General features: G+C 41.5%; 1 protein-coding gene and 1 long non-coding RNA gene across 2 annotated transcripts in view; one reads left to right on the forward strand and one right to left on the reverse strand.

Annotated features, from left to right (window-relative positions):
• LOC141730432 (uncharacterized) overlaps window positions 1-18,126 on the forward strand; it is a 28,012-nt gene extending 9,886 nt beyond the window's left edge. Inside the window, exon 2 of the long non-coding RNA XR_012581921.1 lies at window positions 12,348-18,126. This is a non-coding gene — a long non-coding RNA (uncharacterized LOC141730432). The remainder of the gene's footprint in view (window positions 1-12,347) is intronic.
• Window positions 1-18,550, reverse strand: part of SPAG16 (sperm associated antigen 16) — a 372,211-nt gene that overhangs the window by 6,673 nt on the left and 346,988 nt on the right. The gene's annotated exons all lie outside the window — the stretch shown is intronic.

Consider the following 18,550-nt stretch of genomic DNA (forward strand, 5'->3'; position numbering starts at 1 on the left):
TTTTTGTTCTATAAACAGCTTTCAACAAATATAACAACTATTTCTTGTATGCTATGTTTTGCTTAGGAATGCACTTTTTAGACATTATTGTAAGTCCTCCATTCTCAAATGTGAGTAAAACCTCCTAAATATTCTTGTGGAAATAATCATGACTTCCTTCCTCCCTTTGTATTCACACTCTATTTAGATCTTTCAAGGGTCAGGGCATAGAAGAATAATCTTGAGCAGTTTATAATTCATTTGCAGCAATTAACTAAATATTCTCAGTAATGAAGACCTAAGAGGAAAGCTGGGAAATAGAGAAGACGTCCAAGAATCTGCTGATACAGGTGTTTAATACACTGGTACCAAAATAAAATCCTTTTGTCATTCTCTCCAGAGACCTTTTTTTCCCCCCTTTCTCAGAAGTATTTAAATAGCCATAGATTTGGCAAAGCATATTGGGGAAAATTAGCTCATCTCAGAGTGCACTTAGGCTTGTGACTCACAGTGCGCATGTGAAGTCACTCAAATCAGTGCAATCACGTTCCCAAATGAGGCAGCATCAGCACACCACACACACAGCCAGTACTGCAGCAAGGACTCACAGCACTCTGAGGTCCCAGAGTGAGCAAACTCACTCCTTGTCTGGCTTTCAGCAGGACAGCAACAGTCAGGCCTCCCAAACAGAAAGGCAGCTTGTTATGCTGAGTAAGGCCATGTGGTGCAGGTGTCCTAGACCCAAGGATCATAGGAAGGTAATAACAGGAAAGTCAGCACAGAGGAGTTTCTCAGACATATTATTCAGTAGAAATTTACAAAGGCAGAAAGGGATTCCCCTGGAACACAGAAAGTCTTCAAATTACCCAAGCAGTGTGTTAGCAGAAATTCAAATCACATCTTTAAAAATCTGCATGTGGAGATTTGGCCTGGCTGAATAAATGAGTGTGGAGTGGGATGATGTGGCCTGATGCATTTCCCTCCAAAGAGTAAAGGCCAGGAGTCATGTTTGGCTGATGGAAAAAGGGGACTTCTCTTAACTTCTTACTCTGTGGGACTGTGACCTAGATGAAGGGGCATTATTCCTGGAGCTTAAACAGATCTCAGAACTTGACAAATCTTTTTCAAGCAAGAAATCACCAGAAAGTTACTCAGAGCAAAGAAAGCATTTATCTGATAGAAGAAAATCCTTTATATAAAAGAACTTAAAGCCTTTTTATATGGATTTCTAGACCCAGACCATTACTGTAAAGCTCCCTTTCAGCTGGACTTGAGCTTGTTTCTATTACATTTTAGTTGGCCTTTTTGATAGCATTTTGTATTTTTAAAGTAGCTTCAAAACACAGCAAAAAGTACTACAGCAGAAACTTTTGAAGCAGAGTCTTCAAGATGTCAAAACCTTTCTGGATGTGTTAATGAGGCATGTTGAATATATTAAAAATAAAATCTTGGGAGTAAAAGGAAAATACCTTCTTGTCTAAGACTGGTTTTTTTAAAATGAAAACGTCTTTCAGAACAGAGTACTTTTATGCATATAACAGAAAGGCACTTGTCTAGCTTTCAGTGTTACCTAGAATACCTGTATGTGGGCACATGTGTAGGTCTGTGTTTCCAGGGGAATCTACCTTGAGGGAAAAAACCAATGAGGAAGGACCAAGCCATCCTAGCAAAAATCCTTGGATTGCTACCAAGTGTGGGACCTCAGGCTCACCAAGCTGCTCTGAAATCAAAAATCCCCAAAGGCAGCATCTGGATTTTTAGTCACCACTAAAGGGGAGGTGTTGAGTGACACTGCATCCATGGGGAGCTGCAGTAACAGGCTGGCTGAGAAACTCCTGAGAAGGTGACATCAGTCCTGGTGCTGCTGCAGTTGTGCTTGTGCTGCTCAGGGCAACAACATGACAAAAATGTCACATTTTAAGAAAGCAACAGAGGAAAAGAGGAAAGATCAGTATCATCTGATGCTCTTCAAAAAGGAATAAATCACCATAAAATTATCTGCAGGAGTTGCCAAGCCGAACCTCTGCTTGCAAAGAAACTTTTTATGTGATAGCAAATGCTGCAGAGCATGGTTACAGTTCGCATTCAGATCTTGTTCTGAAGAATAAGCTTTTCTCTTCTGTTAAACTTATGTATTGGAAGCAGCATGCCAAGTACTGTACTGCAAGTAACACTATCTCCAGAACACATTAGTTGTTTTCTTGGTGTTTCAAGAGTTGCACTTATATTAACTAAAAACTTTCATTAAGAAAAATAATACTTACTGATGAGCTAACTGAGAAAAATTAAGTCACAGCAAAATTTCTGTTACCACAAATTGAAAATTATTCTAGTTTCTGCTACAAGTGAGGTCCCTGAATACAGATTTGGATGCACAAAACCAAACTTCTTACTTGGCTGCAGCTGTATGTGTTTTAGGCACTGGTGTATCTCACTTTTAAGAATTCAGTGAAGTTGAGTGATGTATAAAGAGATGAAAAATTCCAGGTGTGTAGGAACATAGCTCTGACAAATGGAAACACTGCTTTAAAAGCATTCAGAGAATAGAAGATAACCTTTGTATTAATCCTCTGCTCCTTCTCCTACTTTGAGATGCCTGCAGTCATTCAGGTAAAGCCTCCCTGATCCTCCTTCCCTTCTCAAGTGATAAGATGGATATGCTTGTGTTACAGGAGATGAGACTGGGATATGAACACTGATTTATTTTTCCCTTGGACAGCATATGCATCATCCTTTCCATTAACTGCAAGGGAATGACCAATGTGTAATCTCTTTCTGGATTCATCTCATCTGACCTTGCCATCCTACAGCGGGTTCAGTTCATCCAGGCTCCCTCTGCAGCTACCAGAGAGGAAAATTCCCTTTTCCCAGGAGCTCCCTGCCTCTCTGGGACAGCAGGTGGCTGCCTCTGTGTGCTGACTACAGAAGGACGTCCACAGCTCCTCCTCAGACACCTCAGGCAGGGTGACACTAAATCCCATGCAGGAGTTCCAAACAGGCACCTCAAAGGCATTTTAAAAGAGAATTCCCTAACTTGCACTGCTGGCAGATGAGTAACTAGCAAATGTACCTAGGCACCTGCATCCATCCAGGGCTTTAAATACCACTGAAAGCCAGACTTCCATAGGCAATGACCCCAATTAAACACAAGTCTTAATCATTTGGTGCAACTCCCATGCTGTGGCAACAATCCATAATTTCAGTAGCATTTGATAGCAAAGCAGATCATGTGCATTGTCAACATTTTGTAACCCTATTAACTCTGAGATAATGGACTTGTCTCTGCTATAGTTCTAAGCTTATTGGGGTGGACTGTAATTAGCACTTCCTTTTTTTAATACAAATCTCTTGACCCCCAGAGCCAGTTCTTACACCACAGCTAATAACCACTGCAGGTGAGCAAAGCCTGAGATGGAGGTGGGACACAGACCTAGAAGCCAAACTTCAGTTTACTTCCAGAGTTTAAGCAAGTCATGGAAACTACTACTTCAGAGATAAAGTGCTCTTAAGGGATGGTAATATTTATTTTGATTTGCCTCAAAATACCTTTGATTTGCCTCAAAATGCCTTTGATTTGTTCAGTGTCCTTATGAGCCCAGACCTGAGCAGCTCTGGATAAACATTGTGGATTCCTTAAGCTTTTTGCACTCATCAGTATTTCCTAGCAAATAAACAGGAAACACTTCTGTTTTGTCCTTAAACTTGTTTCTTGTTATCATTATAATTTCAAGCTTAGAAGATGATCTAATGTATGTGGATTCTGGTTTCTGCCAAGCCAAGTCCTTTGTTACACGATGCTACCGGGACATGGAGGCTCATGTGGGGAAGGTTAAAGCCCTGCTGAGGTGGCTGGGAAAGCCAGGCTTGGTTTGTGCCTCCAGCTTAGCCTGAGCTTCCCCTCCTGACTGTGCAGTGTCCCATCTGTTGGAGCTGTCTGGCCATCTTCTCTGGTGACTGGAGAGAGATGAGTGGCATAAAATGTGCTCTGCACACCTGCACTCTCCATTCACCCCAAGGCTAGCTCGAGCAAATGATCTCATTTTTAGGTGGTCAGATAAATGGGGCTCAATGCCACTGTTCATCTCAAACTTCAGCTCTCCCAAATCAAGTTGTTTTTTTTTTTGTCTGTTTGTAAAACTTGCAGGAGAAAAAAGAATAGGAGATTTTAAATCTTAATCAGTGCACCCTTCAGATGTTGCCTATGCTATGACAATGATACAGGTGAAGCAGCGTTTCAGAGTGGCTTTTATCTTTCTTCCACAGTACAAGTAAATAGTATTTCACTATGGTAGTAAAACCAGACAGACAAACACACAGGAAGACTCTGAAAACAAAACAAAAACCCTGAAGTAGAAAACTGGGCTTAATAATAACTTCTCCAATACAAGCTCCGAGAGTCTCCCTTTAACTTAAGCATGTTATTGTCAACAGTGGCATCTTTGTTCAGCTGTTCCCTTAAAAACATTCCTATTACTGTCATTCCTCAGGTTGTCATATTCACTGCCTTGACAGCACAAACACTGTGCTGTAAAATCTGTCAGGGAGGCCACTTGATTTCCTACATCTTCTGACACTTGCAGGTCTTTAATATCAGGCTGTCAGAACACCTGAGCGAGAGGCGGGTGCTCCCCTGTTCAGGCTGTTCCTGTGACTCCCTTCACACACACTTTCATCATTAGCCTCACACTACTGGGAGATCCTGAGCTTTATGCCCTTGCAGTCCCATGTCAGAAAATGCTGCTGGCATAAATCTATGGCAGAGGTTAGCTGCCTCACTAACCATGGAGTTCTACACCGAGTAAAACGAAGCCTTTATGTCTTTATGTTTTACAAAGCTTATAGAGTGTTTTCTTAAACTTTGTTCTGTGACTTTTTTTATTTTTTTTTTCCCAGAGGGGAGCTGTAGTAGGTGTAACAATTACTCAGTGACAGGCGTAGGTGAAAGTCATCTGCTTAAAATAAACCCCTCTGTGCCAGGACCCTTTTGTCTTTGGGTGTACTCATGGAGCAGATGAGCTTGGTGGGCAGTGAGTTTTCTGTAATGCAAAACTCCTTAGATTCAATACTAAAATGAAACTGAGAGAAGCAGAACAAGAGTAAATCAGACCAGAACAGTCCCTGGTCTTTAACTGTTTATGGCACTCCCTTTACAGAGATGAGAGCATCTGTAATCCTGCTCCTGCTTGGCTGTTGTCCCATAAGTGACAGTGAACTAAGCCTTCCTGGGAAAATAATTATCCTGTGATACTTGGATACAGAGAAAAATAAACGAAGAGCTGTTAAAAAAGGTTTTATAGCCCCCAGATCTGGGTGCTGCTGCTACCAACAGCCCAGTTGATCCCATGGTGTGACACAGTGCCACACGGGTGATGGATTTAGGAAATCCCATTCCAAGAACAAAGTGTGATAAGCAAAGCATGTACTTCCAGGTGGTGTGAGTCAGATAAGCCACCAGGAATGATGGATGAATGTTGTGTAGCTTTAAGTGACTGTATTGATGCTCCAAGAGTTTCTGCTCACCGAGAGGAGAACAAAAAATTAGGTCTTTAGTGCTTTAATTGCTAAGGAACATGTGCTGCAGGAACCTAATAACTTTTTTTTGTGTGAATCCACGAACACCACGCAAGAGCATTACTGGAGAATCAACAGAGCTGTGGCTGAGGCAGAGGTAGGACAAGTTTGGAGATCAGTTCCAATAAGTGCCTTGCAGCCCAACAGCACAGTTTGTTTAATTTCTCTGGGCCTCAGCTCCCCATCTACATCAGAAACCTGAATCACCACTTTGTTCAGCCATCTCTTTAGGCTGACTGGAGTGGGAACTCCTACAGCTTGTCCAGTGGAGCCTCTGGGCATTCTTGAAAAAAACCATAAATAATCACAGACTGGGTTGGAAGGGACTTTAGAAGTGGTGTAAGGCAGCAGCAGATGCCCTGGCTCTGTGTGCACACAAGGGATTGAATGAACCTTGGGGGATAACACAGAGTATCACCCCCTGGGCTGCCAAATGCCCCTGACCTGTCCTCAGGGCATGGCCAAGGCTGGGCAGGGAGCGTGGGCTGGCTGCTCCTGCCTGCAATGGTGCTGCTGTGGGGGTAACAAATGCTGTCACCACGGCATTTATGGCACTAATGCTGAACTGCTGGACAGCATCCACAAAAACCTGTGCTGAGGAAATGGGACACAGCTAGAGAGTGCTGAAAAGGAATCCCCAGCTAACACAGCTCTGATGGTTTTGAGTGTACACAGAATATCTTGTAATACTACAGCTAAGTGATAGTTAAATAAACAACAAAGGTACTTGTAGGGTACTTCAGTCCCTTTGCAGATTTATGGTGCTTTGAAGGCAGCTCCTTGCCAAGGTTTTCAGCAGGGTTAACGCTTTTGACTCCTATGCTTTAGTCTCTGAAAGATATGAATTGTGTTTCACTCGCTGGCCTGGACTGACTGGGACATTGCTACTTTTATTCACAGCCAAAAAATATTTACAATTCTTTATGGATTATTCATCCCTTGCCTGAGAAGGCAGCATAGGTCAAGTCTGAATGAGTTTGTCTCAGACCCTGCAGACCAGCTGCTCTTTCAAGCCTAAGTCCATGACGTGCATCGGTTTCCAAAATTAAAATGTCCTCCTAGACCCAAGTAGTTTCTGATATATTAGATTAAGATATAAAATCTAACTGTGAACCCCTTGAACTGTATTCCTTTTCCTTGAACTTGCCATTTGCAATCCTACTGATTGCTTGGAGATGTTAGTTGCTCTTTCCTGTGCTCGCAGAGCCAGTTACACACAAAAACTGTGGTGCTAGGGATTTTTAAGTCCAATCCATCCCCTTCCTAGGACTGCATAGGCATGAGTAGTTTAAATTATTTTCTTTGAAATCCAGGTTACCAAAGCAACCCTGTCAAATAGAGGCATTCACTCTTCTCATCTGCTGGATGACTCTGGCTAATACTTAGGCTGTCATGGTCTCCAAAAGAAGGAAGACTGCAATTCTGCTCCACCACCATATTATCTTTTCTTATTGCTTTTATATTTTGGCAAACCTGCAATGATAGGAGGTAATTCTAGCTTGTAAGATCTGAGAAGAATTGAATGCAAATCCCAATGCATAGCTTTCATATCTAAATATGCAATCTTCTGCAACCTCCCTGTCTCCTCCTGATTTACCCAAAAAGCTGGTGAATACTTTGCTATTTCCCCTTTCTTTTGAAACACAGGCTTTGCTCTAATAGCTCTTTTCCTTTTCCAGCAATAATTTTCCTTCCTCTTGTACTGAAGCTCAGCACCTACCTGCAGATGTTGTTCTCATTCTAGCCTGGTTTTTCTGTCCTCTTCTACCCCATCCAGTTCTTTACTCCACACTCCTTATTCTTCCACACTTGTGCCTCAGGTGGTCCCATGGCTGGCCATCCATCCATCCATCCATCCATCCATCCATCCATCCATCCATCCATCCATTCATCCTTCCATCCCTTCCAAACCTGCACTAAATCTACTTTTCTCCTGACACATTTCCAACTTGAAGCACTGGTTTGAACTTTTTTTTTTTTTTTGTGATTTACATGTTCTTTTGACCATTTCCAAATAAAATCTTTGTCATTTAGCTTTCTAACCAGCACACCAACACAGCCAGGCTCCTGGAACTCCTGGATTACTAAATCATCTACATGACTATCCTGATGAGTCAAAAAATGATGGTATGGAAAATCACTTAGAAATTCCATCCTCCACAAAATTTTAAATGCCTTCTGTATTATTCTTAATTAGTAAGTTGCTTAATAATACTGTCCTGACATAGTTCTGTGAGGAATTATAGGAATTAACCTGAGCTGTTACGAGGCACAATTTTCCTTGTCAGAACACGAGTCTTACTCTCACAGTGCCACGTGTTTTGGGCCAGCACAGACCCAGGCCCTGGCCAAGAAAAGCTTTAGCCCCATGGTGGAACAGAGTTATCAGCCATGTCTCACCAAAGAAACTTCAGCTTTGTCTTTCTTCTTCATTTATACACAAAGAATTCAAACAATGACATTAGGGCAGAATCCCAGATCTTATTTTGTGAACAGGGAAAGCTGGGGTTAGGTTGTGTTTCTTCACACTGGAGAGCTTTTGCTCTAAGTATGACCTTGTACTCCTGTGATTCTGTCCCCATGGATACAGATCTCTCATCTCAGGTGAATGGATGATTCCCTAATATTGTTAATGTTTTTAACTTTTAATAACCTCCACAATTCAATTAATTTGAAATTTCCATTAGACAATTGTGTCTGGTCTTTCTTTCCACTGTGAGTGAGTCAGATCTTTGAGTTAAAGCTGCAAATGGATGCAGCTTCAATAAATGGCATTTGTTTTAAAATGGGGCTCCTGTCTGGTCCTAGAGTTTCTCAAAAGCTGGAAATGCTCCACTGAATTTCTGATTGCAGCAAATACTGAAGGGAAAAGCCAGGCTCCACTTTCATATCCAGCCTCTCTCTGAGCCTCATTATCCATCTATCTGTCTGTCTGTCCATGTATCTCCACAAGTTTGATTCAGACTCAGTCCCTGATTTCTTTATGTAATACATTTGCCAGGGAGTTGGTCTGGTTTCACAAGAGCTTTAGCCACATAACCAAAAACCATGCCAGGCTGCATAAATGGAATTTCAGCAAGTACTTCTGAACAGAACCTCTTCACCAAATTGTTTTTCTGTAATTGAAAAATGTCTTTCAAATGGAACCACTTAGCATAGCTCTGAACTCCATCCAGGATGGTCATAAACTGCTGCTCACTGGCTAAGGCCCAAGGTTTTAACATCAGATACAAATGCAGTAGCAGATGCCCATACTGCCAACACCGAAATCTGGCCTGATGAGCTCCATTTTAAAGGGTTTGTTTCTTTGTTCTCATTTCTGCTTGGAAAATCAAGGAAGGCATGAAAGCAGAGCTCAAATGAAATATTCTCTGGGAAAACCCAGCATGAAAATTCTCTCCAAGCCAGGCTTCTGGTCTGCCTCAATCTTATCCCAAATAACCCAAATACCTTGTTATGGAGCCTTCTCCAGAACACCATATTCTTTATGAGCAATAAAAGAAATATATACTGAGGTCAAGATACTGAGGTGAAAAACCTCAGTATCAGCTTCAATTATTTTCTTATCAAAGCATCCCAGATAAGCATAATTTCATCATTTCTTCCCCATTTTCTGTAGTGAATCACCTTTAGCTTCTCACTGCACCCCTTTCAAAGATCTCTATTCCCCAGTCACACCAATTCAAATTTCTTTCTCCCAAGACATCTTATTCCTTTAGGCATTTCATCCTCTCCATTCCACCTGTTTAGCTTTCAATGTCTCATTTCCTGATTCACCCAGCAGCTTTTACACCCAAAAGCTCAACAACCCAAATATTGAGGCTTTCTGCAGAACACAGAAGACTTGAATGGGATCAGTTGAAACCACTGATGTCAAATATAATGTTAAATGTTCTTCATGTTCTTGGTAATGGCTGTTGAGAGAACAGCCTTTCATGGGACTTGCTGCAAATCCAGACATTTGAACAGCACAGACACTGCAGTGGATTCACAGGTAGAGATGTGTCAGCAATGAGTCAGAAGGCAAGAGAGAGGGGGAAAATGCCTCTTGTATCAAACTGATTGTTCTTGTTTTAGCCCAACACCTCTGTAGGCAGCTGCTGTGCCACCACCTTTACCTTCACTCCAAGCTCATTCCTGGAGTACAGCTCAGGCTTTCAGAATTACTTGGGGCACCAAAGTCTGAGCTTCTGCTGAGAGCTCTTTCCATTTGGCATCCAGCCCTCAGTTATATTTGTAGTTAATACCCCTGGGGCACTAAAACTGCCCCAGTCCCATCCATGAGCAATGCTGCCTTGGCAAGATGAACCACTGGCCTGTGCTAGACAACAATCAAACAAACAAAGGACTTTGGTGCCTTGAAGCTGGAAATCAAGTAGGAAAGAAATGGAAGTTCCAAACAGGGATCCAGCCTAAGGAAAATCCTAGTTCCTGTATTTACTGCAGCTGTTCCTGAGCTAGTATGTCTGGGATAACAAGGATGAGAATTCCAACAGACACATGATAATGACTAGAAATAATTTGATGTTATCTGTTTCTCTATCCCTACTGTTGGAGTAGTTTGTTTCCTACAATTTTAGTTTTGCATCACAATAGATCACTGGAAAAATATTGATTAAATCTGAGGTCTTACAGACATAAACTATTTGCAATATCTAGTATGAGAAAATAATTTAACTCTTAGAATCTACTGATTAACATATAATTCATGTGATTCCTTTTATTGTTAAAAATACAGTTCAATTTAAAGATAATCTTCTAATCCGCTGTATTAAAAAGCATTTATGTCAAGAGTGCATTAACTAGCAATGAGTTGCCAGAGACAAAACAGCTCCAGGACTTTATTAAAACACACTCATGTGGAGGTGACTGAACAACTGGGGAGGGCATCCCTTAATCCACTGAATTATTTAATGCAACAGGATTTAATTTGCTAATGAAATTAATGAAATTGTTGGATACAGAACACAGGCTGGTTTCTGCACGCCCACCATGGCATCACAGATACTCCTCCCTCTGTTTGCAGGCACTGGGGCTGAGGGGGCTGTGAACAGCATCAATACTGGGAAAGGCTTCCCAGAAACCTTTGAAATGGAATTTAGAAACTGAGATACAGGAAGAAGAAGCATTTGTAATCAAGCCATCCTGTGCACAACACCACAGAGCTTCTGCACATGCCTCTGGCCTGTATGGGATGCACTGACACATTAAGGAAAAGTGGAATCCTTAAGTGTAAAGTTTTAGACAGAAGGGTAGAATCTCTTCTCAATTAAGGAAACCAGGGGAAAAAAAAACAAAAGAGAAGCCCACACAGACTGAACTCCATTGTTTAGGATGCTAAAGAGAGATTCTACTTAAAAATTAAAATCACATTTTCCCTTAGTACCAAATATCAATAATTCAAATACTTAAGTCAGCAAAAACGATAGAGTATTGGATCTGCGTGAACAGAAGAAGTCAATGGCACATTCAGGATTAGAACTTGAATCTGTTTCTCAGAACATCTCCTTTTGAAATTCTCTTTGTGCTACATGGATCAGTTCCCATCACTCCATGTGCCTCAATAGGATGTGTAGAGTAAGACTTTAATTCCCCTGAAAGAGCCAGGCATATTACAAATTATTAGCATTCTCCACTGCCTGTATATGAAACTCATATACCTATTTGTCTTCTGCACAATTGGATTTCAATCTTGATTTCATTGGTAACTTGTGCTGTATTTGGATTAATTATTTAGTGAAAATGAACATCACTATGTGTGGCAAAGATGAAAAGCTTACCAATGGAGAAGTAGAATTCCCTTTTAGAGGGAATTGTACTCACTGCCTCTCTGAGTGTATCATGAATGCACACATGATTAACCGATGTTCTTCACCTCTGTCTGAAGGAAACCAATGCCCCCTTTTTGCTGTCCTCAAGTTGCAAGCTTTAGGTGCTATGAAAACAGATTATGGCCCCTGCAGCTTTGTACTATTTATTGATATATCTGCCCCACACAAAGAGAGAAGATTCCTTGTTTCAAAGTCATATTTATCTGAGAACTGATTCCAGACTGTTTAAAAGTCCTGCTAAGTTTGAAATTTGAATATTTCTATAATTAACAGAAATGCAGCCTGAGTAGGGATTTGTTAATCTATAGCAATGATTGTTTATTAAACTTCAGTTCACTGTGGTTTTATAGCAAAGACAAGCACAGAAACCTGCAACCATCTCATATGAACCTGGTTTTAATTGGGCTTGCTCTTTCACTAGTGAAAAAAACCAAAATACAGGCAATATTAAAAAAATAAACCATGATTAAGTGAGTTGAGGCTACCTGGGGGCTGAGCAGGACACAGCAAGAAGAGAGGCAGGACTGCAATGGAGGAAATCCCTTACTGGATGAAACCAGCTATTTTTTTTCTTGGTGGATGCCCCACAACATTGTGGCTGCGAACACCTAACACCTAAGGATGTCAAAAAAATTTAAGCAATTAAACAGGAAAAAAAGAGAAAGAGTAGTTGATAAAGGTTTGTAGGAGGAGGAACTGACTGGTTCAAAACAACCAGGTGGGAAGTAGAGGGGGAACAGGGCAAGCTCTGCAGAGGTGGACCCAAAATGGACCCCAAATTCTTGGTATAATTTCTTTTGCTGCCTGTGGGACTCACTGGGTGGGGAGCAGTGAAAATAGGAATGTCATTGCTCACTGCTTTTGTATTTTGAATGGTGTAGCTGCTGTCCATGGTGTGATCACCTATCCCATCTCTTCCCTTTCTTCCCTCTTTCCTCCCTCTGTCTGCTGTGTGACAATCACCAGCATGGAAGAAGATTTGGAGTGAGCAGCAGCAGCAGAGGAATTATGGAATGTCTGAGCTATGGGATGGTGCCAGACTGAAATGTTACAGGGTCAGGGCTCACACCATCAGCCACTTGCAGAAGCAGGGAGTGCTCTGCTGCCCTTGTGCCTGAGAACAGCCCAGGGAATGTGCCATGGGGAAAAGGAGAAGAAAGAGCCAAATGACAGTCCCTGGAATCACCCATGGATGACAGAGCACTGGGAATCCTCCAGAGACAATGGGTAATTCCCACTGCCTTGCATTTCTGGAGTGGAATGAGAAACTGCATTTCTGCTGACAGGTACTAAGCATTAGAAAAGTAGCTAAGCAGAAATTCCAATGCTGGGAAAAACAGCTTCCCGAGTAAGCACAATGATACCCTGAGATGAACTGTGCATGGGTTTGCCATATGCTCTTGCCATCACTTCACGTGCCAGCATTCCACTTCCCTCCCATCTCTTCTGTGACTTCAAGACAAAACAAAGCCAAGGCAATGCTGTGAACACATCCAACTAGCTTAAAGAACAGTGAATAGTGACTTTCTCATCCTGTCTGTGTGTGACTGAATTTGAGCTGCATTTCTGTTGCCTGTTAGCACAGTCTGGGGCCAGCCTGGGAAGTCAGCAATACTTCCAAGGAAGAGTTACTCATTTAGCAGAACAGGTAATTCACTGCCAAGCTGAACTGGTCAGGCAAATTCCCTGCACTAGGCAAGCTTTTGCTTCTCATATGCTTATGCAGCTTATCTGTTACTCTGTGAAATCCACACATGAATCCTTCCCTGCATTCTCACCTAGGGCTGCATTCCAAAATTTTGATGTCAGAGGCAAATACCAAAATCAAGTCCTCCAAGTCAGCTCTCTCTGTTCCCACTACTGTTGAGCTCCAGATTTCTGATCTTAGAACCTGAAGGAGAATAAATATATGGCTCGTATTTGATTTATTTCTATGTTATTAAATCTTGCTTGAGCTTCACCCAGGTACAAGCAACAGTGTGAACTTATTTCATGCCACAATGGATCATGTCATCAAAAGTCATCATTCCCACTGGAAATACTGCAGTTGCCTGCAGCCTTGGGAGCATATGATACTCCTGACTCCAGATTCTGTGATGGGAATGAAATTCATTGTAAGCTGGTAATTACATCTGGTCCTATCTGTGAAGATACAGGTGCTCAGAGACAAGCATGCCAATACTCTGTGTTTATATTTCTGCAAGATAGGAGAAATTCAATTTTATTCAGCTGCTTCCCAGTTTCTGCAACTATGTATCAGCAGAACTTTTTCCACTTTTTATTTTACAGATAAATTGCTTGGTGCACTATCAAGGATACTTATAATTTAAGAATAGAACCTATTAGGCTGTCACTCTTCCAGAGACACAGACCTTCAAGAGTCTGAAGGAGCAGTCTTCATGTGACAGTATAATAAGGATGTCAGGCCCCCTCCCTCCTCCCCCAGTCTTCCTGAATGACACTTTCCCCAGCAGGGAAAATTAATACACTTCAAAAGTTACAACAGGCCAGGAAACACACATCAGCCATCAGCATGATTTTCTAAAATGAAGCAGTGTAGAAACCACATTCTTAATCAACTTTCATAAACCAGCTCTCTTCCTTCTGCTAAACAAAAAAGTAAAATAAAATAAAAAAAAAATGCTTCATAATGCTTTCAGTGTGCAGCATTAGATTTGCTAGTGAAGTGTGGAATATTTTTCTTCTTATGTTATTAAATTTCAAAGCCTCACTCCTTAGGGCTTGTCTTAAGTCTGTCATCTGTGCTGCAAGTTAAGACTCTTAACAGCTGGACAGCCCCATCCTCCCCTTGGATCCCAGCAGCAAATCCATCCAAATGGCAGCCCCTGTCCTGCATGCAGGCTTTCAGCAGCCTGCCAGGACTGCTCCCATTCCATCTCACCCCTGGGAGGTGTCACTGTCACACGGGGGTCCCTCCGTGGGGCTGGGTCACAGCCAGGAGTGGCGGATGCTTCACAAAGGGAGGAAAACAGAAGAAAAGCCAGGGAATTGAACTATGGCAAAATAATCAGAGGAAGGGAAAGAGAACAAATACAGAGAAAAGGGAGATGAATATAAATAAGAGGAAGATGACAAAGGATTAAGGAATATGAATCAAGAAAATATTATGTCAACTGGAAAAGCAAACATGCTAGGAAAATAAATTCAGATAAGAGGAAACAATATGAAACAAAGCCAGCAGATTCAACTATAAAATAAGTAGTGAGGTATCATCATTGATGTTCTCCTCCCTGCCAGGACCTTTTGTACCTTTTTTCTAAGGCTGTGTAGAGACCTGTATAGGCAGTGTTGCCCATCAGGGGGGAACAGGACAAACATGAATTCAGGGACAAAAGGGTATGACTGTGAAGGTGGGCAGCTTCCCTTGCTGGTACTTTCTACAACCTCAATAGTTCAAGGCACAGAGCAAGCTGAAAACATTGGCAAGTCCTTGCCATTGATTCACGGCAACAAAAAGGGAACATAGGCAAAGCCCCTTGATGTTCATCTCTGACCTGCCTGTGATCAGGGAAATATTAAAGCTTTATCTAGCAAACCATTTCCCCCATTAGCATCAGGCATGTGATGGTGAATAAAAGATGAGTCAGGAAATCCATGAACAATCCAAGAGTCCAGAACTATATCCAGGACATGCCATGTGTTCCAGGTTGCAAGGCAAGATGTATTCTATTCCCATCTGTATGGCAGTTGTCTTTTGTCAAGTGGGCAGTTTGCCTTATCTCTCTTTGAGTGAGCACATTCACACCTCCCTGGGAGGGGACATTGCTGATAACAGACTATTGAATATCACTGCATGGCTGATAAGAACTAGAACATCCCATTGGGAGATGTGAGCCCAGGGGGAGGAGCCAAGCATTCCTGCCTGGATATAATCTGGAGATTCTGGAATAACTGCACGGCTTCTCCACTGGATTCCCCAGAGGAACACCTGCTTCTTCTTCTTCCACTGGACCTTCAGAGGAAGAGACTGCACCTTTCTACAGGATCCCTGCTCCAGCAGAACCTCCCCTGGCACTGCAGGAGGGCTGAGCCACAATTCCAATGGGACTGCTGCCAACAGCCTGACCCACAGGGTGTCAGGTTGGGTTCTGACTCTGGCAGTGTTGTTCTAGTGTACTGCATTGTTTATTTTCAATTTTTATTTTCTTCCCTCTTAAATAACTGTTATTTCCTGAGAGCCCTTAATTTAAAATTCATAGCAATTGGCAGGGGTGGGGAGGGTTTACATTCTCCATTTCAGGGGGGGCTCCAGTCTTCCTTAGCAGACTCCTGTCTTTTGAAACCAAGACACCATGAAAGAGCTGAAGGCACGCTGTGAGTCTGGCAAGTGAAATGGGAAGGTCTATGTCACATTCATATTTTCTGAAAAATTCCTTCACCATTATTTCTCTCCCAGGAAGCTGAGAGACCTCAGAGAAAAATGAAAACAATATTATCTCATTTGCTTCTCCTGTGTTTTGCTGCTTTGGAATGTGGTTGGAGATTGTTTATCCAACATGTGAATTGTTTTTACTCAATGACCAATCACAGCCAGCTGTGTCAGGACTCTGGAAGAGGTAACGAATTTTTCATTAGTATCTTGTTAAGCCTTCTGTATCTTTTCCCTATTCTTTAGTATAGTTTTAGTATAGCATTCTTTAATATAATATCATAAAATAATAAATTAACCTTTTAAGAACATGGAGCCAGATTCATCATTTCCTTCCTGCCACAAGAGACCCCAAAACTACCACAGGTCTAGAATGGTGTTCAAATAAATAAACCTGAGTTACAACATCCCAGAGCCAACCCAGTGAAACAAGGCAACTGCAGCATCCTCTAAGGGCTTGAAAATCCCTCTGACCGAAGCAGGGCTGTCACTTGCAGGCGTTTCAGAGGAACTGATCAGTCACAGGGAAAACAAACACTGGCTCTGCACCGTGTTTGCCTCTGAGGAGGCAACTGGTGGTCGATGGCAGTTTACAGCACTGCCAGTTTCCTGATTAGCTCCCTTAGAACAAAACAAGCAGAGATGACAGATGATGATGTCCCTATCACTGAGCAATAGTTTTTGCTACACAAATCATGTTATTTTCTGTTTAGAGGAGGCAGTGTGGTTATATCATTAAAGGAATTGCTGACAGCTTCTGCTATTAATGGTCCCAAATGTGCCTCCTGCCATCTGTGATGGGCAAACCACAGAAGCAGGCAATGATTGGTTTCCTGAACTACACCTAATGAAAAAGCAGATTTTTTTTTGAAGCACAGATCTGTTTCTTAGTGGCCCTTAAGAAAGCTCTTGATCTGAGTCATCTACTTTGTAAAATGTGGTAATTTCACAGGGAAGTGCCACAAATTTGAGGCGTACCTAAGTTTGCACTTATGAATGGATTTTCATTATAAACAAGGTGGGAATTACCTTTGCTGTCAGGACAGTAAACCAGGACCAGGGGGGTTTGGCAACCTGACTCTGAGGCAAGGCTGTGTCAGTTTGTGATGGGGTACAGGCTCTGTTCTTTTTGCTATAACTGCACCTAGGGGGGTTAAACACTGCTGGGGTTAAACAATTGGATTAATTTTCTTTTGCAATTTTTTTTTTCCTAGAAGGATATGTTAGTCAACCAAGTTGGGGCCACAATGGCAGTCCCATATTTCTTGCATCAGCTGTTCAAAAACTTCAAAGAATCATCTTGAAAAACAGAGCAAGTTGAAAAATGTCTTGGTTGGTTTATGCTTTTTTTTAATAAATCAACAGAAACCAAGTGACTTAGTGCTTGATGATTGCTCTGAGCATTTCTGCAAGCACAATAGAAGGGAAAAAGCCACACAGGACTGAATTTCACCAACTGGTCAAGTGCCAGCAAAGGTGGCTTTGCTGGCAGGCAAGTTAGATCTCCAATTTATTCAACATAATGAACACATATTCCCTTTTATTTTAAACTGAAATTATAATCATTTCTGAATAGAAATGTTTCTCAGCCCTCTAATATACAGACCACTAAATGCACACACCTTATAAAGCTGTAAAAAGGCTGTAATGAGGTTATAGTCATGCTAAAAATTGTGTCTTTATTGAAATTTTCAGGTGCAGCAATGCAGGATGGATTTGCATCTGCTTTGACTGTCCTCAGAGCAATCATTAAATAAACTTGCTCTGGAATAGAAACAGATGAATGCCAAACTTTTCTTAAAGAAGAAGAAAGGGAGTCTTTGAAAGCAAAAACGAAGAAAGTTGTCCATTTTTTCCCCCCTCTCAAGCAAACAACGGAAATAGAAATATTGTTCTCTGCTTACGATGGAAAGATAAAAACATCCCTTTAGGGTCAAGTACAGGACACAAAAGTGAAGTGCTGATGTTGCAGGAAGTCCTGCCATCAGTTGGAGCAGCCAGCACACAAAAGACAGACCTTTTCTTGAATTACATTATGCTATTCATTTTCCAAAGAAAAGTTATGGGGGCAAGATTTGCTATGAAAAACCCCATAAACTGTAAACGGTTTTTGTACTGATACACTCTGACCCAGGAAAGAGCAGCAAACAAGGTGGGTGAGGGGAAGGAAAGGCAGCAAAGCTGTAAATGTTGTCTGAAAGAAGCTCAATCTACACTTCTACCACAACACTTGCATACCATGTTATTTCCATCGAGAGTAATTAGTGAGAAACAAAAGCTACTCATGGCAGGATAAGAACTGTCATAAAGAAATCAGTAAAACCATCAGGTGATGTCTATTAAGACCAGATTTAAGAGGGCCATTCTTTTAATTTTAATATTGCCAGCATAAAACATAATTTAATGCAACAGAGCCCAGCTTTTATTTAGGCAGTTACCCCACTGGATTAGTATCATAGTAAAAAAAAAAAAAAAGTCAATATCTGTATTAAACATTTCTAGTGCTGTATTAATTTAAAAGTGCTCATGCTCATCCCATCCTGGAGGGGGAGAGGAATCTTTGGGGTGGATCTTTGATTTGAGGATTGAGTCATAGGGTCCCAGAAGGTTTGGGGTTGGAAAAGACTTAGGATTGAAGGTACTTGAGATGATATTTCAGATTTAGGTTTAGATGTTTATTTTTCTTAGCTATGTTACAGTCTTACAGTAGTGAGTTCTGCAGTATTTCACTAATAAGGTACAAAATGGTTAACTAGCTTGTGTTACAAGGTTTTTAAGG

The sequence above is a fragment of the Zonotrichia albicollis genome, chromosome 10 (assembly GCF_047830755.1).
Source record: "Zonotrichia albicollis isolate bZonAlb1 chromosome 10, bZonAlb1.hap1, whole genome shotgun sequence".
NCBI lineage: Eukaryota > Metazoa > Chordata > Aves > Passeriformes > Passerellidae > Zonotrichia > Zonotrichia albicollis.